Raw genomic sequence first — 27,817 nt, 5'->3', positions numbered from 1 at the left:
CTGTACAGAGACTATTATTACCAGTTATTATATAGTGCACACATATTCCACAGCGATGTACAGAGACTATTATTACCAGTTATTATATAGCGCACACATATTCCCCAGCGATGTACAGAGACTATTATTACCAGTTATTATATAGCGCACACATATTCCCCAGCGCTGTACAGAGACTATTATTACCAGTTATTATATAGCACACACATATTCCGCAGCGCTGTACAGAGATTATTATTACCAGTTATTATATAGCGCACACATATTCCGCAGCGCTGTACAGAGACTATTATTACCAGTTATTATATAGTGCATACATATTCCGCAGCGCTGTACAGAGACTATTATTACCAGTTATTATATAGCGCACACATATTCCCCAGCGCTGTACAGAGATTATTATTACCAGTTATTATATAGCGCACACATATTCCGCAGCGCTGTACAGAGACTATTATTACCAGTTATTATATAGCGCACACATATTCCACAGCGCTGTACAGAGACTATTATTACCAGTTATTATATAGCGCACACATATTCCCCAGCGCTGTACAAAGACTATTATTACCAGTTATTATATAGCGCACACATATTCCGCAGCGCTGTACAGAGACTATTATTACCAGTTATTATATAGCGCACACATATTCCCCAGCGCTGGACAGAGACTATTACCAGTTATTATATAGCGCACACATATTCCGCAGCGCTGTACAGAGAATATTATTACCAGTTATTTATATAGCACACACATATTCCGCAGCGCTGTACAGAGACTATTATTACCAGTTATTATATAGCGCACACATATTCCGCAGCGCTGTACAGAGAATATTATTACCAGTTATTTATATAGCGCACACATATTCTACAGCGCTGTACATAGAATATTTGAACATTCACATCAGTCCCTGCCCCAGTGGAGCTTACACTCTATATTCCCTACCACATATACACGCACACACAGACATTCTAGGGTTAATTTTTGTTTATACCTACCAGTATATTTTTGGATTGTGGGAGGAAACCGGAGTACCCGGGGGAAACTCACACAAGTAAGGGGAGAATATACAAACTCCACACAGTTAGGGTCATGGTGGGAATTGAACCCATGACCTCAGCGCTGTGAGGCAGTAATACTAACCATTACACCGGCCATACTGCTCTGTATATATAACACATGGTGGGATAGAACCCATGACCTTAGCGTTGTGAGGCAGTAATGTAACCATTACACCATCCGTACTGCCCCGTATGACACATGGTGGGGATAGAACCCATGACCTTAGCGCTGTGAGGCAGTAATGTAACCATTACACCATCCGTACTGCCCCGTATATATAACACATGGTGGGGATAGAACCCATGACCTCAGCGCTGTGAGGCAGTAATGTAACCATTACACCGTCCGTACTGCCCTGTATATATAACACATGGTGGGGATAGAACCCATGACCTCAGCGCTGTGAGGCAGTAATGCTAACCATTACACCGCCCTGTACATATAACACATGGTGGGGATAGAACCCATGACCTCAGCGCTGTGAGGTAGTAATGTAACCATTACACCGTCCGTACTGCCCCGTATATATAGAACCCATGACCTCAGCGCTGTGAGGTAGTAATGTAACCATTACACCGTCCGTACTGCCCCTTATATATAACACATGGTGGGGATAGAACCCATGACCTCAGCGCTGTGAGGCAGTAATTTAACCATTACACCATCCGTACTGCCCCGTATATATAACACATGGTGGGGATAGAACCCATGACCTCAGCGCTGTGAGGCAGTAATGTAACCATTACACCATCCGTACTGCCTGTATATATAACACATGGTGGGGATAGAACCCATGACCTCAGCGCTGTGAGGTAGTAATGTAACCATTACACCGTCCGTACTGCCCCGTATATATAACACATGGTGGGGATAGAACCCATGACCTCAGTGCTGTGAGGCAGTAATGTAACCATTACACCAACCGTACTGCCCCGTATATATAACACATGGTGGGAATAGAACCCATGACCTTAGCGCTGTGAGGCAGTAATGTAACCATTACACCATCCATACTGCCCCGTATATAGAACACATGGTGGGAATAGAACCCATGACCTCAGCGCTGTGAGACAGTAATATAACCATTACACCATCTGTACTGCCCCGTATATATAACACATGGTGGGGATAGAACCCATGACCTCAGCGCTGTGAGGCAGTAATGTAACCATTACACCAACCGTACTGCCCCGTATATATAACACATGGTGGGAATAGAACCCATGACCTCAGCGCTGTGAGGCAGTAATGTAACCATTACACCATCCGTACTGCCCAAAACAACATAGACTGTCCAGACTACTAGATTACGAGCTGATTCTACACAATTTGGAACGACTGTCGACCATAGGCGAATCTAGAATTATGGTAATGGGTGGTCCCAGATCTAGACATAATAGCAGGGGGACCTTTGCGCGGCGTAGCCGCGTGGCAAAAAGGGGGTGTGGCCTCATGGGAAGGAGGCATGGCATCACAAAAAGGGGTGTGGTATTACACTTTAGATCATACACAGTAATACCCATTACACATTTTAGCAAACTCTGTAATACCCATTACACATAAAGCCACACGTCGTAATGCCAATTACACATAAGGCCACACACCATAATGCCCATTACACATTGTGCCACACATCATGATGCCCATTACATACTATATAACAAACCGTAATGCCCATTACATATTTGCCACATAAGTGCTGCTTACCTACGTGCTCATTGCTAGGGGGTTCTTGCTTGATGGCACCATAGTACCCATTACACATGATGCCGCACACCATAGTACCCATTACACATTATGCTGCACACCATAGTACCCATTACACATGATGCCGCACACCATAGTACCCAATACACATGATGCCGCGAACCATAGTACCCATTACACATGATGCTGCACACATAATGTCCCTAACACATGATGCTGCACACATAATGCCGCTTACACATGATGCTGCACACCGTAATTCCCCTTACACATTAAGCCACACATTATGCGTAATGCCCCCACATACCGCCACTTGTAGCGTCCCTTAAGCAATGCCCCCAAAAGTGCCACTTACTGTAAATTTTTATAGGAGGGAGAGGAGCAGAGCGCAGCGCAGAGCACGCTCCCACTGCCCTCCTGGTGCCCCCTCTAGCCGAGTGGACATTTGAAATATTGTATGCGCTGTTGTTGTGCGTGTTGTCGGGGGAGCACGCCGGGCGCCGGCACCACATGATTAAAGGGAGGGGCGGGCTGTGGTGAAAGCGGGGAGAAGAATTGGAGCGGAAGCTGCAGGGGTGACAGTCATTGACAGCTGGGCAGAGAACAGGGGGCTGCCCGGCTGTATTCAGAGCACTGCAGGTCACGGCTATTTGAAATAATACCCCTTTCACAACAAAAAATGCAGGGATTTACCCGTGAATATGGTCCCAGGATCATGCAGGGACATTCCCAGGCTGACCCCTTATACACCAGCCTAATCCCTGCATTTTCTGGTGGGAGGGGGAGAGACAACCACTCCCCTCTCCCTACCCCCCTTTAACCAACCAGCTATATCTTCGGAACCAACTGACCCATTTACATGAGACCAGTATCATATTGAAGAACTTTTGAGTTGGCTTCATGATTTTTCACGAATGGTCCCGTGAAACTGGGCTGTTTGGTTCCAGAGAAATCTGCTCTCAAAGAACATAAACAGTCATGAAATTACATTTAAGAAAAAAAAAACGGTCTAACCTCAATATCCCTGGAACCAATTAAGCCATATGGAACCAGCCTGGTACCAGATTGAAGGCCCAGTGATTTGGGTTCGACTGAGATCAACCTCGAGCTTCAGTGATGCCGAAGGGGGAACTGGCAGCCATTGAACTGGGTGGGGGGCGGAATTAGTGGGTCCCATGTTATCCTATAGGGAAAACGTTCCAGGTTTGCCTGGCAGTATCTCCGGTTCCCAGGGGGCTAGAGACACAGGGCTGGGCTCGTTGGAAAGCTCCATCCCTCAGCTACAAAATGGGCTAATGGGTGGTCCTGTGCACCCCCGGACCACCCCCTAGATTCGCCTATGCTGTCGACCCCTTCTGCACACACCAAACAATTATCTATGATCTATTTATCCGTCAGCCCCAAAATTGTATAGAGTGTACCTATACAGAGTAGGTGCACGGCATTCCAGGCCCCTGCGGGATTCCTGGCCCCTGCGGGATTCCTGGCCCCTGCGGCATTCCTGGCCCCTGCGGGATTCCTTGCCCCTGCGGCATTCCTGGCCCCCAAGAGTTAAACATCTGAAGCTATTTATGAGTTGTTATTTTTGACATATAACTTGGCTTTGGTTTCCAAACCCTCCTCATCCAAGTTCATCCAATTTATACCCAATAACAGTCTTATTACAATGGAGCCTCATGTTTCAGGGGCTGAGCTAACCATAGCTCCGCTGCACAGAGAGACTTTCTATTAATACAAATTAACGTGGGCCTTGGGGTGGGCATCAGGTCCTTGAAGGGGATTTGCTCAATTACAAACCGAATGTTTCTTTCTATTTCTCCCTTGTCCGTCTTAATAAATAAGATGTTCTTGTGAATTCCTGCGAAGGGCTGTCCAGGTGCGGAATATTAATCCAGCAATGAAGCACGGCGCAGAGCAGGGAACTTATTACAGTCATCTATAGATATTCTATGAGTCCTGTACGGAGGGCTGTCTGCATAATAACTCCGGGAAATCTATAGATATGCAGCCACCGTTATACATACATCTCTGGTATTATCCGTCCTCTCTCATTTCACATGTATGACCTTCTGCGCTGATGTATGCTAAATAGCTCAACGCTCAGTAACTCTTTGTCCTTAGAAACATCATTCAAATGCTATTCCGCCTATAGCTTCAATATGGGCACCCTGACGTTAATGACGGTGGGAGACAGGTGATACATTGAGTGTACTCAGGGCCGGCCTGCAGGGTGGGGGTACTGATTACTTGGCTTGTTGGAGGCCTTGGTCAGCAAAGGTGCAATTATTGTACAGAAGGCCATTAGCTTGGCTGCTAAAGTATAAGAAGTCACTGGGAATTAAGCATTGCCAATTTCACTATGTTTATTATTATTATTATTATTATTATTAATAATAATTTTAGTTATATAGCGCTCTTTCTCCAATAGGACTCAAGGCGCTTAACAGATATAATGAATGTAATACAGTACAGGAACAATGAAGTACATGAAAGCTTTTCATAAACGGTATTAAAGGGGATTTCGGAAATACTTGAGTAAACAGGAAAATCTTGAGTTTTTGAAGGATTCTGGAATGGGGGAGGGGGAGGGTCTCCCAAACTGTGTGGGGAAGTGAGTTCCATAGAGTCGGAGCCACATGGTGAAATGCTCTACCCCCAGATGATTTACGGGAGATTCTAGGTACTGCGAAAAAATTAAAGGGAAAGACAACAGTTTTTGGCCTTTAATAGAATTGAATTTGTACTGTATAGTTCTGTATACTTATAAATTAGATTCAATACATAAGATAACAACCTTTCATTGGGTAAATGTATTCAACTCGTACATATACAGATGTGTCCTCTTCCATCTTTGCTAAGAGCGCGCCATTAAGGCCTACCATGGTGTGTCCTAGCCGCAGAAGTTTTTGGTGTACGGTACGCTACAATTTACAATACACAGTAGAATCACTGGGTGAAGAAGGCTCCACAGACGAAAACGACAGTACTGAATACAATCCTGTGTCAGCGGATGGAGGGTGATCCCTGATAAGCCGGCCAATCACATTTAGGTAGTGTACAAACTTTTTATTTTTACTGTATAGTAACGTGTACACTGTGTGCCACCCAGCTGCGTCATTCCTGTACTGTATGGAAGTGAATGCATGGATCAGCCCCATTGTTCTGTTTCCCAGGAACCTTACATGTGTGTCACAGGTGTATTGCATTGCTACTGAGGATAATATAGCGCAGATCACAGCCAGATTCAGTAAGGTAGCAAAGCCCTTACATCAGAGGAGCCTTGGATTACAGGTATTCTTTCCTAATTATACCCCATTGATCCTACCCATTGGCTGATGCTGCAAATAAAGTCACTCTGCGCATTTCTTCCAGAACTTCTTGGACACCGTTGCGCGGCGCTCACTAATCGCCCTGCCGCGAAGCCGCCATCGGATGTAATTTTATACAAATCAGTTTGCAGACGAGAAGTTATAATATTTGCAAATTCATTTAAACAGATGCAAATGGCCTCGGTCTCTCTGTTTACACAACTTACAGGCTGTTTCCCGACGAGAAATCAGGCGGCGGAATTAATGGCTGTTTACATGTTTGATCTCCTAGCCACAGGGAGGCATCTGGCACGTTCACAACTCTATCATTTCCACCAGCGCTCTCCCAATATTTTATTTATCCTGAGATGCGGTTGGTAACATCGTGTGCTAAGACATTCTACCTAGTTATGTTCTTTCATTACGTTTAATATAATAACCAGGGAATGAGAGATGATTGTAAATTGTCAATAAAGTAGGGATGGCCATCGACCATCGATGATTTAAAATCATTGATGGTTTGTGGCCGATGTCGAATACTTTTGCCATCGATGTGGGAGTACCAGATGTTTTCCCTACATCGATGGCAAAGGAGAAGTGGTTTGCTTTTTTTTTCTTTCAAGGTGCCGGGACACGGAGCATAGCTCCGCCCCCCGACACCCGGAAGTCCCGCCCCCGTGTTCTGATTGGCCCACGGGCCATACAGTCAAATATAATGGATGACCATCGATAGCTAAAACTATCGATGGTTATCCATCAAATAATTTGCCACTATCGATGGCCATCCCTACAATAAAGTTATACTGTGATCATTGTAAGTATGGCCGCCAACACGGTTATCACTAGGACTAGCGGAAGGTATATAGACAGCGTTGGCTCTCCCAAGTACACCTACTACAGCTGTAATAGTCATATTTAGGGTTTTCCCTCAGAGACAACAATATTACTTACCAGTGATGGCAGGCAATCGGTGTGGGGGAACCATTCATTAAACTATTGATGGTGTACAGGGATGTGGATCGTTTTATCGACCACACTTAGGTCGACAGTCATTAGGTCGACACCGTTGGGTCGACAGGTGGGAAGGTCGTCAGGTGCCTAGGTCGACATATGACAAGGTTGACATGGGTTTAGGTTGACAGGTCAGAAGTTTTTTTTTTTACTGTTTTTTTTACCCGAATGTCGACACAGTCAGAAGTGAACTGCAGCTCCTTGCACCGCTCGCTTCGCTCGCCATGTCGACCTTCCGACCTTACCCATGTCGACCTAACGCTATGTCGACCTAAACCCATGTTGACCTTGTCCTATGTCAACCTAGACACCTGTCAACCTTCTCACCTGTCGACCCAACGGTGTCGACCTAATGACTGTTGACCTAAGTGGTATCGACAATACGACCATATCCCGTGTACACATGCAAACACAAAACATCGGTCATGTGCAAATGTACGCGGGCCGGCCGAACGGACCTGAATAAGGTGCCATGTGCACTGCAGGTGGGGCAGATGTAACATGTGCAGAGAGAGTTAGATTTGGGTGAGTTATTTTGTTTCTGTGCAGGGTAAATACTGGCTGCTTTATTTTTAAACTGCAATATAGATCTCAGTTTGAAGTATAAAACCCACCCAAACGTAACTCTCTCTGCACAAGTTACATCCGCCCCATCTGCAGTGCAGGATGGTTTTGTCCATTAGAGAAAGAATTTGCTTTTGCGAGTGAACCAGAATCAGGCCGTGTGACTCTTTCCCGGAACACCTGAAATCCCACAGACCTGAATTTTGCAGCCGCTTCAAATAATTCATTCAGATTCTTGTTTGCAATAATTACAGTTAAACTTTTTCATGCAAAAAACCTTCCCCTCGTTTCCCCGCCATGTTTCCCTATCCATCGCAAATGAGGGACGCAGAGGTGCCGGAATAATTCCCATTTCCATACCTTGCCTGCGTGATAATCACAGAAGCCTTCTTCCCATCCTACCTTCTATCACTTCATCAGCGTGCTCTAATTGCCAACCAGCACTCTGTAGGTTTTGACGATTAACAACCCAGTGACTAGATGATACCTTCCACGTGATAGTGTCTGAGGAGCAGGCGAGGATGTGACACGTGGCTCTTCTCCGTGGCCTGGGCAGGAGAGGCACTTGTAGTGTGCAGAGGAATTAAAGTTCTCATTAATAGCATATAAGCGCCACCCGCTAAGTGTCTATTTCATGGTCCGCTACAGAAATGGGCTGTTCACGCTCTGGTTAATTTAAGAGGTAATCCCCACAGACATTTTTAATTAGCACCAGCGTCCTGCGATATTATATAAATAAACCTATTCAGAATATGAGAAAAATCTTCCTTAGGGGTAATAAAAAGAATGAATATAATAATTACCTGTACCACCAATAGAGGCATAATGATATTAGCAAAAATAAGACAACAGAATATTTTTAATAAAGGAATTATTGTTGGCTCAGCTGGTATCTGGATGGTAGTCAATTATGTCGGTGACGATCAATAAGTCGATATCATATGGCTGATGTGCTCACAATTTCTCACAAGCGAAATGCTGACATGGCTGGGGTTGGCACGTTAAGGGTTGACGTGAGTTTTGGGGGATTTTGCTCATATTTTAAACTCTTTTTTAATACTTTCATACCATCCACATCCACATCAGCCCATGTTCCTGGCAACCACAGGAGCACACCAGCCTGCCACGCTCTACCCCCAACACACCCACACCAGCCTGCCACCCTGTACCCTCTAACACACCCACACCAGCCTGCCACCCTCTACCCCCTAACACACCCACACCAGCCTGCCACCCTCTACCCCCAACACACCTACACCCTCTACCCCCTAACACACCCACACCAGCCTGCCACCCTCTACCCCCTAACACACCCACACCAGCCTGCCACCCTCTACCCCCAACACACCTACACCCTCTACCCCCTAACACACCCACACCAGCCTGCCACCCTCTACCCCCTAACACACCCACACCAGCCTGCCACCCTCTACCCCCTAACACACCCACACCACCAGCCTGCCATCCTCTACCCCTAACACACCCACACCAGCCTGCCACCCTCTACCCCCCAACACACCCACACCCTCTACCCCCAACACACCCACACCAGCCTGCCAACCTCTACCCCCTAACACACCCACACCAGCCTGCCACCCTCTACCCCCTAACAAACCCACACCACCAGCCTGCCACCCTCTACCCCCTAACACACCCACACCAGCCTGCCACCCTCTACCCCCTAACACACCCACACCACCAGCCTGTCACCCTCTACCCCCTAACACACCCACACCACCAGCCTGTCACCCTCTACCCCCTAACACACCCACACCACCAGCCTGTCACCCTCTACCCCCTTACACACCCACACCACCAGCCTGCCACCCTCTACCCCCTAACACACCCACACCAGCCTGCCACCCTCTACCCCCTAACACACCCACACCAGCCTGCCACCCTCTACCCCCTAACACACCCACACCAGCCTGCCACCCTCTACCCCCCAACACACCCACACCAGCCTGCCACCCTCTACCCCCTAACACACCCACACCAGCCTGCCACCCTCTACCCCCTAACACACCCACACCAGCCTGCCACCCTGTACCCTCTAACACACCCACACCAGCCTGCCATCCACTACCCCCTAACACACCCACACCCGCCTGCCAACATCTACCTCCTAACACACCCATGTCATGTAATAGAGCACAGCCCGGGGCATGAGGGACTGCGTAAGTATTAGCGCATCAGTGTGATAGAGTGCAGGCTGCGGGGTGAGGGAGTGCGTCAGTGTGATAGAGCGCAGGCTGCAGGGTAAGGGAGCGTGTCAGAGTGATAGAACGCAGGAAGCAGGGTGAGGGAGTACATCAGTTTGCTAAAGCGCAGAGCGCGGGGTGAGAGAGTGCGTCAGTGTGATAGAGCACAGGCTGCGGGGTGAGGGAGTGCGTCAGTGTGATAGAGCTGCAGGGTATGGAAGCGTGTCAGAGTGATAGAACGCAGGACGCTGGGTGAGGGAGTGCACCAGTTTGCTAAAGCGCAGAGTGCGGGGTGAGAGAGTGCATCAGTGTGATAGAGCACAGGCTGCGGGGTGAGAGAGTGTGTCAGTGTGATAAAGCGCAGGCTGCGGGGTGAGGGAGTGCGTCAGTGTGATAGAGCGCAGGCTGCAGGGTAAGGGAGCGTGTCAGAGTGATAGAATGCAGGAAGCAGGGTGAGGGAGTGCATCAGTTTGCTAAAGCGCAGAGCACAGGGTGAGAGAGTGCGTCAGCGTGATAGAGCACAGGCTGCGGGGTGAGAGAGTGCGTCAGTGTGATAAAGCGCAGGCTGCGGGGTGAGGGAGTGCGTCAGTGTGATAGAGCTGCCGGGTAAGGGAGCGTGTCAGAGTGATAGAACGCAGGACGCTGGGTGAGGGAGTGCACCAGTTTGCTTAAGCGCAGAGTGCGGGGTGAGAGAGTGCATCAGTGTGATAGAGCGCAGGCTGCGGAGTGAAGGAGCATGTCAGAGTGATAGAGCACAGGCTGCAGGGTAAGGGAGCGTGTCAGAGCGATAGAGTACAGGATGCGGGTTGAGGGAGTGCGTCAGTGTGATAGAGCGCAGGCATTGTGACTATTGCTGAGATACTCTGCAGGAAACTTGCTGAACATAATAAAATAGTATTTGCAGCAGTCTGTCCACTCCAGGGGCTAAATAACCTTTACATTCACTCAATTCTAAATACTTTACTCTATGTAATGAGCAGAATTACTGGGTTCGCTGCATCCCCGGCGTATCCCGTACAAGCTAATGAGAGACGAGACATTTACATTGTACAATAAACATTAGAATGTGGGTTTGTTTTATATAGAGTTTTGCTTTTGCTCAGAATGGAGACTGGGGAACACTCGTATCTTATGCTTCTCTATTTGTGGTCATAATTGCCTACTTTGCTGCTGAGAGGGGACAACGCGGCCGGTGCATAGAGGCCGTGGGCGGCGGAAAGGTGGGCTGCATGGGGGCGTGGCTTCATGATCTAATCAGCATGGCTCTGCCCCCACAGTGCCAAAAGAGCAGGCGCTGTTTAGCCTAGGGGCAGAGAAAGCTGTGCATGGGTAGGGAATTCACAGTTTATTATCACAGAACTTACTGGAATATTTTTATTTTTTCTTTAAGTAAACTCAGCCAGATTACATTTCCCATTATAAGAATGGGAAATGTGATCTGGTTACTAAATAAATGTGAGTTAAAGTTTTTTTGTGTAACGGCATCTCCAGCTCTGTACCAGTAACACGGCGGGCACAGACAGGAGACAGGCAGGCAGTGCCCACTCAGGGGACAGAATAGTGACAGAAGCTTTCTCACATTATACATGGCTTCTCCCACTTCTAAACCATGACCCTGTGATATACCGTAGATTTATTCCTATATCCCCCCCCCCCAGAGATCCTGTGACACCTCCCACGTCCGCCCTCCATCACTGGCTCGGTTGGATTATTCTGTTCCACATGGAAGTGAAAAGTTCAGACGTCCATTACACACTGACCCGAACAGGAGGAAATCCCAGAACTCTGCGTCGTGTCGTTCTCTGGCCCCAGCCGGGGGTAGTGGTGCTGTTACAGGATCCCGGGGGGAGTGTAATAGTTCCAGCTGCTTATGGTAAGCAGTAGCCGTGGTGACTGAGCTTTGTGGAGGTTATTCAGGTTGGTTCACAAGGCTGCACATTCGTAGCCCTGCAAGTCCACCAAACCCCGCCTTGTGAAGAAATGCGCATGCGCAATAAAAAAAACATCGGCCCCTGTGCGAATGAGCGCATATTGTGAATAAGCCTGAATAAAGTCATGTGTCCTCTTACCGCACATTGGGGGTAATTCAGGTCTAATACCTGGTCTAACACCAGGGACACCACGGGAGGTTATTCTGATTCACATGCAGAGCTGCATTAGCTCAACCGCCGTTCGCACAGACGCCGGCCCCCCTTCGCATGGCGAATTCACCCGCACGGCTGCGAACGTATATTTATGTATCATTCGATGGTGCGCAGTTAGGAAACATTGCACTCCCGTGCAAGTTCCCATGGGAGCACTTGGGCCTGAATTTGTCCATGGTCTGGTTTCCTAGCAACCGATGGCCACGATGGTAATCCGATGGTCTGGGTGCAGCACTCGGATCTCTGCAGAATTAGCGGCAGTGACAAATATGCTTCTACACTGCACCCATTTCCCTACAATGCACAATATGCTTCACTAGGAAGCGGGCCGGATGCTACTCTCCCGGGGTGCAGGGGACTAACCGAAAAATCCAGAGCCACAAGCAACTTCAGGGAGAATAGGCATGAATGGAAACCAATGAGCAGCCATAAACCGGGCGATGTCTGTGCCCATAGCAACCAATCAGATTCTACTCTATTGGGCACCTTCTAGAAGATAATAGATCAAATCTAATTGGTTGCTATGGGCAACCTCCATCTTCAATGTAACCCCATCTTAGTACATTAACCCCTTAGTGTCCTCTATAGGGCTCTGTCTACTTACAAAAGGGCAAAGGGTTTGGCGTGAGTGACAAGGGTGCGAGCCATAGGGCTGACTGTATGGTCGATGTACATTAGGTATGCCAACACCTGAAATAGTTTGACATAGCTGAGGTCGGAAGGTCAACGCAAGCATTAGGTCGGCAATGGGAAGGTTGACAGTCAAAAGATTGACATTCGTTTTTCACTTTTTTGGGTCCTGAATGTTGACATAGTTGACATGGACACCGTGTAAGTATACCGTGTCCCCTCGCACGGCTCACTGCGCTCAGCGCACTACTCTATTCTCCCAGCATGCCTCAGTGGATGGTAGGGCATGAAATACCGCCTGTCGGCACATGTCGGCTCAAGAAAAGTGAAAAAAGTAATGTTGACCTTTTGGCTGCGGACCTTCGTATTGTTGACCTAATGATTGTGTCGACTTTCCAATTCCAACCTTAGCCATGTCAACCTATTTCAGGTGTCAACATAATACCTGTCGACTTTCAGTGGTCGACATAATGTAAGTCGATCTTCGTAGGGTCAACCTAGTGCAGGGTTGCCTACCCTCCCGGAATGTGGCCAGTTTCCCGGGACCCCCCTTGGCAGGGGGTCTGTGGGAGCAAATGATGCAAATCACATCTTTGTAGCCCTGCCCCTTGGTGCGCAATACCGGAAACACCGGGGGGGGGGGGATGGTAATGAGGACGCAATTGTGCTGAGCATGCCCCCACTCCGGATGATCCGTCGGCCGCCCCGCCCCCATCCCGCCTCATCGGCGGCTCCACCCCCCCCCGCCTCACTGAACTGGCTGCTCCCTCCAGTAGTAGGCAACCCTGACCTAGGCCCTTATTCTGATCGGTGCGGCCGGAGCCGCATATGCGGCTCTGACCGCACCAGGCGAATCCCCGCCTTCCATACGGATCGCCACGGCCGTCCGTACGCGGACATGTGGCGATCCGCATGAATGTGTACGGGGATACGCCTCCTCCATGGTGGGAGCAGCCCCTGCATTCGATGGTCGCCGAACATCGAATGCAGGGCCGCACGCTCCACCAGGTCCCGCAACACAAGACCACACGGACACTTGTCCGTGTGAAATCTTGTATGGGGGCGGGCAGCTGACATCCGGCGATGTCAGATGCCCGCCCTGTACCCACGCGTCACAGCCTCATTACCATGCATACGCCCCGCGTTTGCATGGGAACGCCCATGAAACGCGGGGCGTATGCATATGTAAATGAGGCTTAGTAGCCCCTCACGCCCCTATCCACCCCCTTTGCGGCGGTCAAAAAACTTGTGCGGCGATTTCGCCTGCACATGCGCAGAGTGCCCTCTGCACATGCGCAGACCGAAAACATCGGCGGAACGGCCGCAAGCGGCCGTTACCGCTTCAATCAGAATAACCTCCATTGTGACCATATCCCAGTGGGAAATGAGCACAGCTGATGATGATTGATAGTAGCAGAGGGGCTGCGGGGACTCTGGTCCTGGGCCCAGACAGAAAGGGGGCCCGGAACTGGGGTCTATACAGTATTCAAAGTTCACATTTCCCTGGAAGCAATGTAGAGGTAGAGTAGTGCGGTCAGTGATACAGACACCGGAGGTCTCACCAGGCATTCCAGGTGTTCGAGAACAGGACGGGGGGCCCTGCCTATTCTGTCAGTCCCGGACCCACAATTTCTGATGGCAGCCCTGGATGGGAGATTGTATATAGTACTACGGTAACTCCTGATTTAGCATTACAGCCTTGATCCTCTCTCAGGGAGTGTGTCTGCTTCCTCCTGGCGCAGGAGCCTGGCAGCGGAAGGGTTAAGCACACAGTACCCACGATTTGCCCGGAGCAATATTCCGCCAGCTCGTTACGGAGCTGCCCGCTCGCGGAGGAATCATTTATTAGCAGTCAGAGGCGGGATATTAAGCAGCAGGGAGAGTGTTGGCATTTCCATGAGTTATTGTAATGAACCAGTGAGATTTTCCCCTTCTTTGCCTCTGTTTGCAGGATAATGTGCGATACCCCCAGCCTGCGGCCACTGGCTCCTTCTTCTATTATTTCATTTTATTCTTAATTACAACCCCAAGATGCCTATGTGCAGCTGTAATGTGATGGTCTGCACGCTCGCTATTAACCCGTCACTGCCCGGTCGCAATCTACAGCTTAAGCGGTAAATGCAGTCCAGGTTTTCAGGATATCCAGGAATGAGCACAGGTGACTTAATTAGTACCGCAGTGATATTTCAAATTTTAACCATCTGTGCTCCGCAATGGATGTCCTTAAAGCCACTGGGTTAATGATAAAAGGACCTGGTCTCATTGTACATTTGTGCTGAAAAACAAGAGCCACTTTCTGCCTGGAAGACGCCACCACGGACGCATCTGTGACCACCTAGGCAGCTGCCTCATTACTTGCCAGCGCTGCGGGGTCTCCGTGCTCCTTATCTCCTCACGCTCATTCTCCTTAGCCAAGAGCTGAGGTTTCCGGAGTCAACAGAACGTCATCGCCTGATGTCAGTGACACACACGTAATGGGGGGAATTTAGGAAACAGGGTGCACTGTCAATTGTGCAAAAAGAAGATGCTGTAACCCATAGCAACCAGATTCTCACTGTCATCATTGTGGTATGGCTTACGACAGTAGTTCTTGAGCACAATTCTCAAGGTATCCGCAACAGGTCATGGTTTCAGGGTCTCTGTCTGTGGTAGCAGGTGGGATAGTTACTGACCCAGCAACGCAGAACTCACCCGTACATGGTTAAAGACATCCAAAAAACATGACCTGTTGGGGTACAAATTAGCTGTTGCTGACTGTGAAATGCCATAAATCTGTTACCCCTTCTCTACATCTGGGTAGGGGGAAAAAAGGCAAAAAACTCATGACCATTGAAACATTGACTCTTTGTCCATGTTGATTTTGTGCATGTTGACCATATTGCGTCAACCTATTGGCTGTTAACCTATCATCCAGATCCCCTACGTCAGGCATGTCCAAACTATGGCCCTCCAGATGTTGTGTTACTACACATCCCAGCATGCCTTGCCATAGTTTTAGCATTCCCTAGAAGCAAAACTGTGGCAAGGCATGATGGGACTTGTAGTTTCACAGCAGCTGGAGGGCCATAGTTTGGACAGGCCTGCCCTACGTCTTCTGCGGCAAATTCTACTGTTTTATTGGTACTTGTTTCCTAGAACGGCCACCATGGGGGGTAATCGTGTACCTTAACTTAAGGTACACGATTACCCCTGATGGACCCGATTTCCTTTGAAATCAGGTTCATTTTGCCGGCAAAGGAAAAATCGGGTCCATCGCGTTGGTCGGGTGCATTAACATGGCACGTGACGCGACCGACGCGATGCACCCGATTTTGCCATAGGGTTCAATGTTAAAATATTTTTAACATTGTAATCAGGAAAAAAATGTGAAATGGGCCAATATGGCCCAGTTCTCATTGTATATGCCCCCCCCCATTGTGAACGCCACCCCACGATTGCCGCCAACCCGAAGCGTGGCGAGCGTAGCGAGCCCGCGAGGGGCGGCGGTACGCGTCCTACGACCTGTGAAGTTATACGTGTCCCCTTGCGGGGCTCGCTGCACTCGCCACGCTTCGGGCTCGGTGGCTCGCTTCGCTCGCCACACTTTATATTCTCAACTCCATGCCGACGTGGATAGTAGGGTTATGAAAAGGTCGGAGGACGCGTACCGCCGCCGCTCGCCACGCTCCGGGTTGGCGTCAATCGTGGGGTGCCGTTGAGGGGGTTAAAATTGGGGTCTGGGGAGAATTTTACATTGAATCCAATGTAAAATCGGGTCCCAGGGACCCTATTCACATTTCAATCAATGTAAAAATCGGGACCATTGCGTCGGTCGCATCGCATGCGATTTGGTCGCATGCGATGCGATCGATGCGACCGACCCGATCAACATCAGTGTGGCCGTTTTAGGAAACAAGTACCGTTTTATTAAATGCTGACAACCAGCCTTTACAAAGGCCCCAATATACTCACTCTGGATATATGGGGTTTATTCTAGTTCATTCTTTCTGACAAAATCCTTCTTAGATGGACAAAACCATGTGCACTGCAGGGGGCAGATGTAACATGTGCAGAGAGAATTAGATTTGGGTGAGTTTTTTTGTTTCTGTGCAGGGTAAATACTGACTGCATGATTTTACACTGCAATATAGATCTCACTTTGAAGAAAAACCCCACCCAAATCTAATTCTCTCTGCACAAGTTACATCTGCCCCACCCGCAGTGCACATGGTTTTGTCCATCTAAGAAGGATTTTGTCAGAAAGAATGAACTAGAATAAGGCCCTTAGAGAATACTCTTATTATTTAAATACTAATAATTGTTTGTTAAATCCCTGAGATCCGTCAGCCAGCGTCGGCATATGTCCGGACACGTGGCTCCTGCTGTAGCACAGTCCTTAGTCAAGCTTCAAAAAAGTGATAAAGTGGATAGTGATAGACAGCCAATCAGCTCCTACCTGTTATTTTTCAAACCCAGTCTGTAATATGACAGGTGAGAGCTGATTGGCTGTCTGTGTGTCACTCTCCATTTTATCACTTTTGAAGCTTGATACATCTGAGTTATCTCTGCATAGCGGACCAGTGAAGATCTCTGAGGTGGTTACGGTGAGAGGAGACAACACAGCCCTTCAAGGGTTCTTGTGAGAGGAATAGAGAGCCCTCCACACTCGCAGTCATTATCTGTGAGATGAAGAGGATAGCGGAGGCTTTCTCAGTATGGGGCTGATTCAGCCCTTCGGCCCCCTCTCCGATGGAAACACTGCGAACGCTGCTGTTCCCTTGCCGGCTCGGGCAGATGACGTCAGTGCCCGCCCCCAATTCGCAGAACAACGGCCAGTATAAAAGTCCAGGCTTACTTTTATCTGCGAAGAAAGTAATTCGATGGTGAGTAACCATGTAATCATTTTTCCACTGTGCGAGCAGGTGTAGAGCGGGTATTCGGGCGGCGGGGGGGACAGGTGCTTTTCCCATGATGCTGCTGTATACCTGCAATGTATTACAATAATCATGCCAGTGAAGAGCTATCGGGCTGATGTGATCACGATAGGGGGTAGGATTTGTAGACATTGGATCTTCTCGGTTCATTCTGAAGAGCATCCGGATAACTAAGTAACAGTGATTTGTAGTCAGGAGACACCGCAGGGCAGACAATCAATCATGACAGGATGATCAATCAATCCATAAGGCAGCCTATTGGCAGATATCAGGAATCAGCGCAACTCGTACATTTATCAAACCCTTTGCTTGTCGGACAAGTCAGTGACATAACTCGTGCACACGCCATAGGACATACATGTACATTTACCTGTAGTGTGTGCAGCAGTGGGGAAATCTCAAACAATAACGTATACCCTGCGGATGTAGGGGCCTGATTCAGTGCCAATGTTCACATAGTTTAGCATTTTCTGAATGTGTACGGAGGAAATGTTCAGAAACCCTGATGTGGCATGAGTAACCACAGAGGGTACGCACAAAGGAGTTGTTGCAATTGCTTCAGGCGGTATGATAAAGGTAGGGGGTAGTAGGTGGGTTTCCTGGGTGGGGACTGGGAGGCGGTTAGCAGTGTGCGCATAAATGGTCCGTTCAGTGGGCATGATGTGGATTCCTTCTGCGTACGCGCAGTTTGCAGATATCCACGTATGATGGGGAAGATTCGCACTCAGCATTTCCTATGGCGTAGTTTGCAGGTTTCCGCAGGACCCGTCTGCATATCTGCTAGTGTCAGTCAGAATAAGGCCCTTAAGGCCCCCATACACAGGCCCAGATTGACCAGTTTTCATCTAATTTCATTAAATCGAGCCGATATATCGGATGAAAATAGGCCAAATCGGATGTGTTAGACATCCGATCCGATGCGCGTTCCTCCGTATCGGAGCCGATGGATCATATGTACAGGACATATTGTATGATCTGTCAGATTGGATGCATCAGTGGCACATTGTGGGTGCTTTTTAACACCCGTGATGTATCGCACCCGATCCGTAGGTGTGTGCCCTCCTGCTCTGATCCTCAGAGACCTCCCCCCCAGCCGCTGTGGTAGGAATAAGTGCCGCTGATTGGCTGAAAGAACTCTTCCAGCCAATCAGCAGCCTCCATTCTTTTGAATGCAGTTTTCAAATCTCCTCCTTGCCAGTAGCTCCCCAGGATTCCTTTACCTTAAAAAAAAAAATGGAACATTAAGTGGCAAATCGTATGCAACCCTCCCGGGGAACTGTTGGGGGAGTTGAAGGGAACGACAAGTCGGACCTGTATTTGGGGACCTTTAGATGGGCCGCTGTCCGAGGTGCTGAACTAGAATACAGGACTATAGACTTGTGGTGATACTGTACATCGTCTCTCTCTGTTGTATGTAGAGAAATGTTGGGCTCACAATCAGTGCACTTTAGGCAGCTGCCCAGTGATCCAAGAGCAGGACATAAGGAGGCCAGCTACAGGCTATATGTACATGCATATTTATATCACATATCAGCACATGCCCCCGGCGGATCCTGGGATTCTCCCAATCCCGCACACCCTCCGTGTGATAATTAGAAGCAGAATCAGGACTGTTGACAATGAGGAAATACACGATTTACCCTCTCATTAGACTCAAGTCACACAGCCCGGCTGCAGACAGAGATGAAGTCGCAGATTATTGGATTAATTAGGCTGTCAGCCAGCAGTGGTCTGTGATTAGGGCAGGAACCTCTGTGATGGGCCTGGGGCAGCTCCGAGCCGGAGACGTAAACGGCCTGACGTACCATGTGTGAGGATTTCCTCATTAATTCTCATCCTGAGAATCATTGAGAAAAAACATCCAGACCCATTCTGTCACCCACAGCGATAAACAGGGAGGCATACATAGCCAGAACCCTTTTGTCGCTTCAATCCCTAACAGCCATCCTGGGACTTGTAGTGCCAAAACAGCCCGGGGAACTAAACTGTCCAAGCCCATGGTCATGAAATGTCGGACATCCTGTAGTATAATGGAACTCGTCACCAGCCCAGCAATATGACGGAACAATATGGCAGTAATTCGGCGCCAGAGGCTGCACGTGGCTGAATGGAGCAACACTTCTCTGGCGGGTGCCATCTAGCGGTCCCTGGTGTGCAAGTCACTTGAAGTCCCCCCATATTGGTGAGGAGCAGCGTTAGCCATATATTTGAATTTGGTTGCCGTGCGAGCAGGCCTGTATCCGCACCCTGCCCCGTGAAATCCCTGCTTGCGAATAGGTTTGTATGCTTGCAAATGGATGTGTATGGGTACATTAACACCTGCGGTTTCCCAGACACTCCCAGTGTTTCATTGGGCGCGCCCACCATTTTTGCGGGATGAAACACCAGGATCCACCCCCACGCCCACTTCCTGTCAATCACGCTGTGATCGGATTGCGAATAGAAATATTTGACAAAGCCGTTGGAGCCGGGCGTCGCACATGTGCAGTAGCCCAAACGTCGCCCAGCTGGACAAACAGATCTGAATTAGGCCCTAGGTTTCAAGAGATTTGTGGGTTCCACCAAAAAAAACGAGCTTGCCTGTTGCTGCAGCTGCAGTTTGCGCCAGCATGCCCTGCTAGAGACTGGCATCAAACATCATTGTGTTGCGCACATTGATGTCCAGAGGTCGATGTTCCATAGGGTGCTCTGAGTTGTCACAAATGACTAGAGGTTGATTGGCAAATCTACCCCAAAGTATTCAAAAACAATGAAATATTCATATTTTGTTGCCAATTATTATATTGATGACGTGTCCATGGTAACATCTAGGTTTAGCTGTTGTTGTCACATCCCTAGGTCCATACCTCCCAGCATGCCCCTCTCCGTTCTGTTCCCGGACTTCCCTGGTAATGTATGAATGCCAGCACCTGTGGTGACACCTTTCTTATCAGTTACCTAGCTCCCCACAGGTGATGGCACTCATACATTATCCATACCTCCCAGCATGCCCCTCTCCAGGAGGACACAATGCTCTGTTCCTGGAATTCCCTGGTAATGTAGGATTGCCAGCACCTGTGGTGACACCTTTCTTATCAGTTACCCAGCTCCCCACAGGTGCTGGCAATCATACATTATCCATACCTCCCAGCATGCCCCTCTCCAGGAGGACACAATGCTCTGCTCCTGGGCTTCCCTGGTAATGTATGATTGCCAGCACCTGTGGTGACACCTTTCTTATCAGTTACCTAGCTCCCCACAGGTGCTGGCAATCATACATTATCCATACCTCCCAGCATGCCCCTCTCCAGGAGGACACAATGCTCTGCTCCTGGGCTTCCCTGGTAATGTAGGATTGCCAGCACCTGTGGTGACACCTTTCTTATCAGTTGCCTACCTCCCCACAGGTGCTGGCAATCCTACATTATCCTTACCTCCCAGCATGCCCTTCCCCAGGAGGACACAATGCTCTGTTCCTGGGCTTCCCTGGTAATGTATGATTGCCAGCACCTGTGGTGACACCTTTTTTATCAGTTACCTGGCTCCCCACAGGTGCTGGCAATAATACATTATTCATACCTCCCAGCATGCCCCTCTCCAGGAGGACACAATGCTCTGTTCCTGGGCTTCCCTGGTAATGTATGATTGTCAGCACCTGTGGTGAAACACCTGTCTTCTCAATGAACCTGTATATATATACACTCCTCCAAGTAAAAAGCATGCCAGAGGCTGAGGACTCGGAAGGTCCTGAGAAGCTGCTGCCACCTGTCAGTCCCAGGCCCCACAATTTCTGATGGCAGGCCTGTCTGCAGCTCTGGAACTTGCATTGGATTCAGTATTGAATCCCGGCGGTCGGGATCCCGGCGTTCAGAATCCCGACGCCGGAATCCCGACAGCCGAAATGCCGACAAGGGGGGGACGTGGATCGCCCCCCCTTGCGGGCTCGCTGCGCTCGCCACGCAGCGGGTCCGGTGCCTCGCTACGCTCGGCACACTAATTTATTCTCCCTCCAGGGGTGTCGTGGACACCCACGGAGGGAGAATGTGTCGGCATTTCGGCGGTCGGGATTCTGAACGCCGGGATCCCGACCGCCGGGATTGTAACTGCATCCCCTTGCATTGTGGGATGATTCCGTGGGGACCATATGGCGTGTTCCTTTCTGAGATACATACATGTCTGTACGTATCCCAGGAACACCTCACTTCGCATCACTTATTTGCCTTTACCGTCCTGCAGTGTAACATACAGACATCAGAACAATGCACCTCGTTACATTACAGGGTTTAATTGGAGTTGGCATTTTAATTATGCTGAATGTTGGACCCAACTTTTCCCTGCCCCGAGCACCAACTTTACAACATACGTCTTCGCCCAGATAAAAGTCTGTTCTGCGGACTCTAGACACCCCCCCACACACACACACACACACTGCGTCCTTCCCCCCGGGAGCCCTGATCGCAGCCGCAGACGGTTCAGCATCTATGGGACGTGTGAGGATAAGTGAGACATTACAGTAACACTGAGTCACTGTGACACGCGGTGACAGGTGCTGGGGGATCTTGCTGGGAGAGATGTGGTAAATGGAGAAGTGACAGTAGGACCTCGGCTGAAGTGTCAGAAGCACGACGACGGCTGTGCCTGGGATTGAAATGTCCTTGTCCCTAATACATCGTTTATCAGAGCCGCATGTGACCGCGAGAGGCATGTTCAGCATATTGCCACAGAGCGAGGAAAGGAACAGAGACAGACACAACCCTGGGGGGTGTGTGTGTGGTATGGGGGACCCACAATCTGCACGTTGTATTATAAGCAGAAAGTAGATAGTGTATGAATGCAAATGAGGTTTAGTTTAGGAACTAGCAGGGAGGGTTGGAGGGGACCCTCCAGGCCATTCCAGGAGGGTAAGCAACCCTGTGTAGGGATGGCCATCAACCATCAATGATTCAAAATCATCGATGGTTCATTCCCAATGTTGAATACTTTTGCCATCGATGGGGGAGAATCAGATGGTTTCCCTCCATCGATGGAACAGCAAAACTATGTTTTGCTTTTTTTTTTTAAAGTGCCGGGACACAGAGCACAGCTCGGCCCCCCAACACCCACGAAGCCCCGCCCCCATGTTTTGATTGGCCCACAGGCCAATCAATCAAACACAATGGCTGACCATCGATATGTAAAAATATCGATGGTCAGCCATTGCATAGTTTAGCACTATCGATGGCCAGTTGCAGATGGCCAATTGCAACGATGGCCATCCCTAACCCTGTGCAGGAGTCAGCTGATGGGGGCGGAGCCAGGCTACTCATGCCACCTGGCCCCACCCCTTGCAGCAATATGCAGCGAATCACGCTTTGAACAGATAGGATGGGGCCAAAATGAGGCATTTTCATAGAATTGAATATTAATTGAATATTAAATATTGTCCCCAGTATGTGGTTGATACTGTAGGTCTAGGTCAGGGATCAGGGAACTTTTGGCCAGAGGATGATTTCACCACTGACAGCCTGGAGCCAGCAGGAGGCACAAAAAACGGTACATTCGGTACAGATTTTATTTGCCGGTACAGACCGTTAAAAACCGGTACTGTATTGGCAAATTCGGTACAGTTGGAGGGTATGGAAAGAAGGGCAGTAAGGTCTGGTAACGTAAGCAGTACTAGCATAATGCAGAGGGTATCACGTAGGCAGGAAAAGGGCAAAAAAACTGAGAAAATAGCTGCAGATTTACTTATGCTGCCTCAGTTGGTGCAGCCTGCAGGCCATTGGGGTCGGAAAGGAGGGGGTCATGCATTGACTCCTGCTGAAGAGCTCAGGAGCGGATCACTTTACTTTCATTTTCAACTACAAAGTCAGCACGCACCCATTGTTGCCATTGCCATCAATGGTTGCCATCGATGGCAATAGTGCAACTGGCCATCGATAGTGTCATACTATGCAATGGATGACCATCAATGTTTTTACCAATCAATGGTCATCTATTTTGATTGGCCTGTGGGCCATTGAAAACACAGGGGTGGTGGTTAATGGGTTTCAAGGGCGGAGCTATGATCCATGTCCCGGCCCCTTGGGGATAAAATAAAAATTATAACTATTAGTTTATGCTTAACATCGATGGAGGGAAAACATATGGTTCTCCCCCATCGAGGGCAAAACTATTCTACATCGGCCATGAACCATCGAAGATTTTTTAATCATTAATGGTCGATCCCTGGTACTCTTTACTTAGAAGGGCGCCCATCTCGGCCATCTCGGGCATTGAATGCACTAAAAAATCAGGTGCGATGCGACCGACGAGATGCCCGAGATTTCCCATAGGGAACAATGTTAAATGTCTCAATTGACCCGATTTTCCTGTTCAATGCCTCAATTGACCCAATTTTTCCATAGGAAACAATGTTAAATGGGCCACAGAGGCCAAATAGGCACCCTGAAGTGAATAATGGCCCCCACAATTGTTAACGCCACCCCACGATCAACGTCAACCCGAAGCGTGGCAAGCGTAGCGAGCCCGCGAGGGGCGGCGGTACGCGTCCTACGACCTTTTCATACCCCCACTATCCACGTCGGCGTGGAGTTGAGAATAGAAAGTGTGGCGAGCGCAGCGAGCCATCGAGCCCGAAGCGTGGCGAGCGCAGCGAGCCCCGCGAGGGGACGCGGATACCTTCACAGGTATTCACGTCCCCTCGCGGGCTTCACAGCTGTCCGCGGGGCTCGCTGCGCTCGCCACGCTTCGGGCTCGGTGGCTCGCTGCGCTCGCCACACTTTCTATTCTCAACTCCACGCCGACGTGGATAGTGGGGGTATGAAAAGGTCGTAGGACGCGTACCGCCGCCCCTCGCGGGCTCGCTGCGCTCGCCACGCATCGGGTTGACGTTGATCGTGGGGTGGCGTTAACAATTCGGGTGGCCATTATACATTTCAGGGTGCCTATTTGGCCTCTGTGGCCCATTTAACATTGTTTCCTATGGAAAAATTGGGTCAATTGAGGCATTGAACAGGAAAATCGGGTCAATTGAGACATTTAACATTGTTCCCTATGGGAAATCGCGGGCATCTCGTCGGTTGATCTCACCCGATTTTTTAGTGCATTCAATGCCCGAGATGCCCAAGATTTTTTACTAACGATGCCCGCGATCAAAATCGTGGGCGCCGTTCTAAAGGTGGCCATACACACGCAGATTTATCTTCTGATTTGGCCGGTTGGAACAAAAACATGGTTATGGATGACAGCAAATGACAGTTGACCATTTGCTTGGAAATGCCGGAAAACTGACAAACTGTCACTCATCCATAAACATGTTTTTTATCCAACCAGTTAGATCTGAAGATAAATCGGTACTTATGTAATATCTGGGCTCCCGTTTTTCTTATGAGACCGCGTCCCCTCGCGGGGCTCGCTGCGCTCGCCACGCTTCGGGCGCGGTGGCTCGCTGCGCTCGCCACACTATATAAAATCAACTCCATGCGTAGTTGGATAGTAGGGGTATGAAAAAATGGGGTGCATTTAACATGGGAGCCCAGATAATACATAAGTACCGATAAATCTTACTAGTGTATGGGCACCTTATGTAAAGAGTACCCGATCCCTACCTGATAATCACAGACAGCAAAACTTCTCTAAGCACTGCATTGCAAATTGGGAAATCTGCTAATCTGCGTACCTCCGTATACTGACACATGCCACATTACTGAGCGCCAGCCGTGGCCAGTCTGTGACAGTTATGTATGGTGCGTGATAATAAACGCAGAATTAACCAGCGAGACTAATTCCAGGACGCGCTCGGTGCCGCCTCATCCCTACATCCAGCCGCAGAGGCTAATTACAGCTCTGGGGAGGTGATAAGCTGTGTAATAAATAGATTTCATTACGGCTACATGTAAATAAATATAATTTCATCCACATTAGCACGGAAGGCAGCGGGTTCCCATTAACCCTTTAACCCGCGCAGGCCGCTTCGTGCTGCGGCGATCGCATGACCCGTCCCCGCCTGAATACAGCTTACACTCACTGCTGGAGATAACTGCTCAGGAATACGGTCGTCTGTCTATATCCAGTTCTAGATGTTGCCGGGGAGATTACAGTCTTTACATGACATTAGGTCAGCGTCACGGCATTGAGGCCATGAGTTCAGTGCTTCTGTGTGGAGTTTGTATGTGTTTCCTGTGTTTGGAGGAAACTCTACTGAGTTCTTTTCTCAAAGGGTGACATGTATTAAACCTTTGAGAGAAATAAAGTGGAGAGGTTTCCCATAGCAACCAATCAGGTAAATGTCATACTGTCCCAGTGACATGTGCTAACCAATATATAGGGGAGGGACCCTACACCAGCGTGGCCTACCCGCCAGCTTCATAAGGCAGTGGGGCGGGGCTACATGCGGGACGGGAACGAGGTGGGGGCAGGGCTACAGAGAAACTTCCTGTTTGGGAGCATGGCCAGTGCAATTGCGTCATTATGCCCACGCCCCCAGTATTTCAGGCATTGCACAGTGGTGGGCGGAGCTACAATGACGTGATTCACATCATTTGGTCCCTCGGACTGGGGGGGGGGGGGGGGGGGCGTGAGACTGCCAGCATTCCAATGTCCCTGCCCTACACTGCACACCCTACGTACATGTAATGAGAGGTGCTTACTTGCTGAGACATGTAGTGCAGGTGTACAATGCAAACGCGCGCTGTACTCCAAAGCTGTGGCTGCTGATTCTGCTGATGGGGATTTATTTAGCAGAATCGGCTGATCAGAGCACAGTGCTGTATAAAACAGCTGCAATGACTGTATTATCCGGAGCAGAAGTGATCTGTCATTGTCTGATGGAGTGACACGTTCCCTTCATCTCCAGGATGAGCAGAGTAATTACCGCCGGGTTCCCGGTACCAGAGGACAGGCTGAGTGGGTGTAGTCTGCACATTTCTGAGGCTCTTTCTGTACCGATCTGACTGATAATCCATCAAATGGCAGCCGCTGCTGGTGAAGCAGGCTACATTGCAGCCATGGGAGAGCGGGGCGAGGGCCTGGGTGTAACGCCCTCCTCCCCAGATATAAATTTATACAGGAAAAAAATATCTGGGCATTACATAGTAGTAAAAACAAACTAAGAAAAGGAAAATACCTATAATAAAATATTCCCTGTTATTTCCACTTTCATGCCAATGTCCATGGTAACGTACAATTCCCTCACTCATTTATTCAGTGCCACCAGGGCTGTAACTAGGGTGGTGAGAAAGGTGCCACTGCTCATAGCACTGCGGTGTAGAGGGCGCTGTTAGCCGCACTTATTAATTATCTGTTTTAATTACTTTCACTTGTAGCTTGCCTAATGTTTGAAGCTTGGTATATCCTGACTGCACCTGTCTCCTGCCCTCACCCCTTATTTTTCTAATATTATGAACTTAGCTTTGTTATTCTGTCACACTGTCCTTTAGTACGTTTCATGATGATGACATACCCAGATTCTAACCCATTGCCTGTGGTATTGCAGTCAGACACTCTATTCACGAACTATCTGACCCTGCATAGAAATCTGTCATGCCACTCACCAATGAGGACATTTGCTTTATGTCCCTAGTGGAAAAATAAAAAAAGGGGGGGGGGGGGAATGTTCAATTATCTTTCTGGTACAGGGCACCAAAAAGACTAGTTTGTGAGCGCATGGAGACTTGCCTCCAGCGCAGGTCGCGGTGCTATCCCTGCTGGCCATCTGGTATGGTTGGGGCACCAAGGAGCAGGGACATGCAGAAGACAGGGTTCAGGTCTTGGCGGTTGGAGGTAAGCCGGGGTCTCACGGGCATCTACTGCATGGTGGCAGCCATGTTGGAGACCAAGGTTTCTCCAATCCCCCTCTAGCGGTTTTCTTCAGCCAATCCAGTGTGTTCTGTCCTCTAAAAGGGGGCTCGGCCTATTTCTTCCTGCCAGTGATTCAAGTTACCTTCTGGTGTGAGGTTCTCTGGCTAGGTGCTCCTGAGTTAACCCTTGCTTCTCTGCAGTAGATCCTGTGATCCTGTTGTGGTTCAGTGCTCCCGTCACGCCAACCAGGTTGCTGCAGGGGTTTGCCCAGCCCACTCCACGGTATAGTTCTGTGCTTGCCAGCACTCCTCACAGAGTTCTTCAGCATCGCCTTCAAATCACAGTCACAAGTCTTCACAGTGTTCTACAGTATCGTCTTTCAACCACAGTCATAACTCTTCACAGTGCTCTACAGCATTGTCTTTCAACCACAGTTGCCCAGACTTACAGAGTTGTTCAGCATCATTTATAATTCAGTTACAAGTCTTCACAGTGTTTTCCAGCGTCATAGTCT

General features: G+C 49.1%; 1 protein-coding gene across 1 annotated transcript in view; it reads left to right on the top strand.

The window, feature by feature from the left end:
- Window positions 1-27,817, top strand: part of LOC146026913 (uncharacterized) — an 81,412-nt gene that overhangs the window by 51,273 nt on the left and 2,322 nt on the right. The gene's annotated exons all lie outside the window — the stretch shown is intronic.

This window comes from Crinia signifera, chromosome 8 (assembly GCF_055691185.1).
Source record: "Crinia signifera chromosome 8, ASM5569118v1, whole genome shotgun sequence".
Lineage (NCBI taxonomy): Eukaryota > Metazoa > Chordata > Amphibia > Anura > Myobatrachidae > Crinia > Crinia signifera.
Note: the sequence above shows the minus strand (reverse complement) of the source record. Positions and strands in the feature narration are given on the sequence as shown.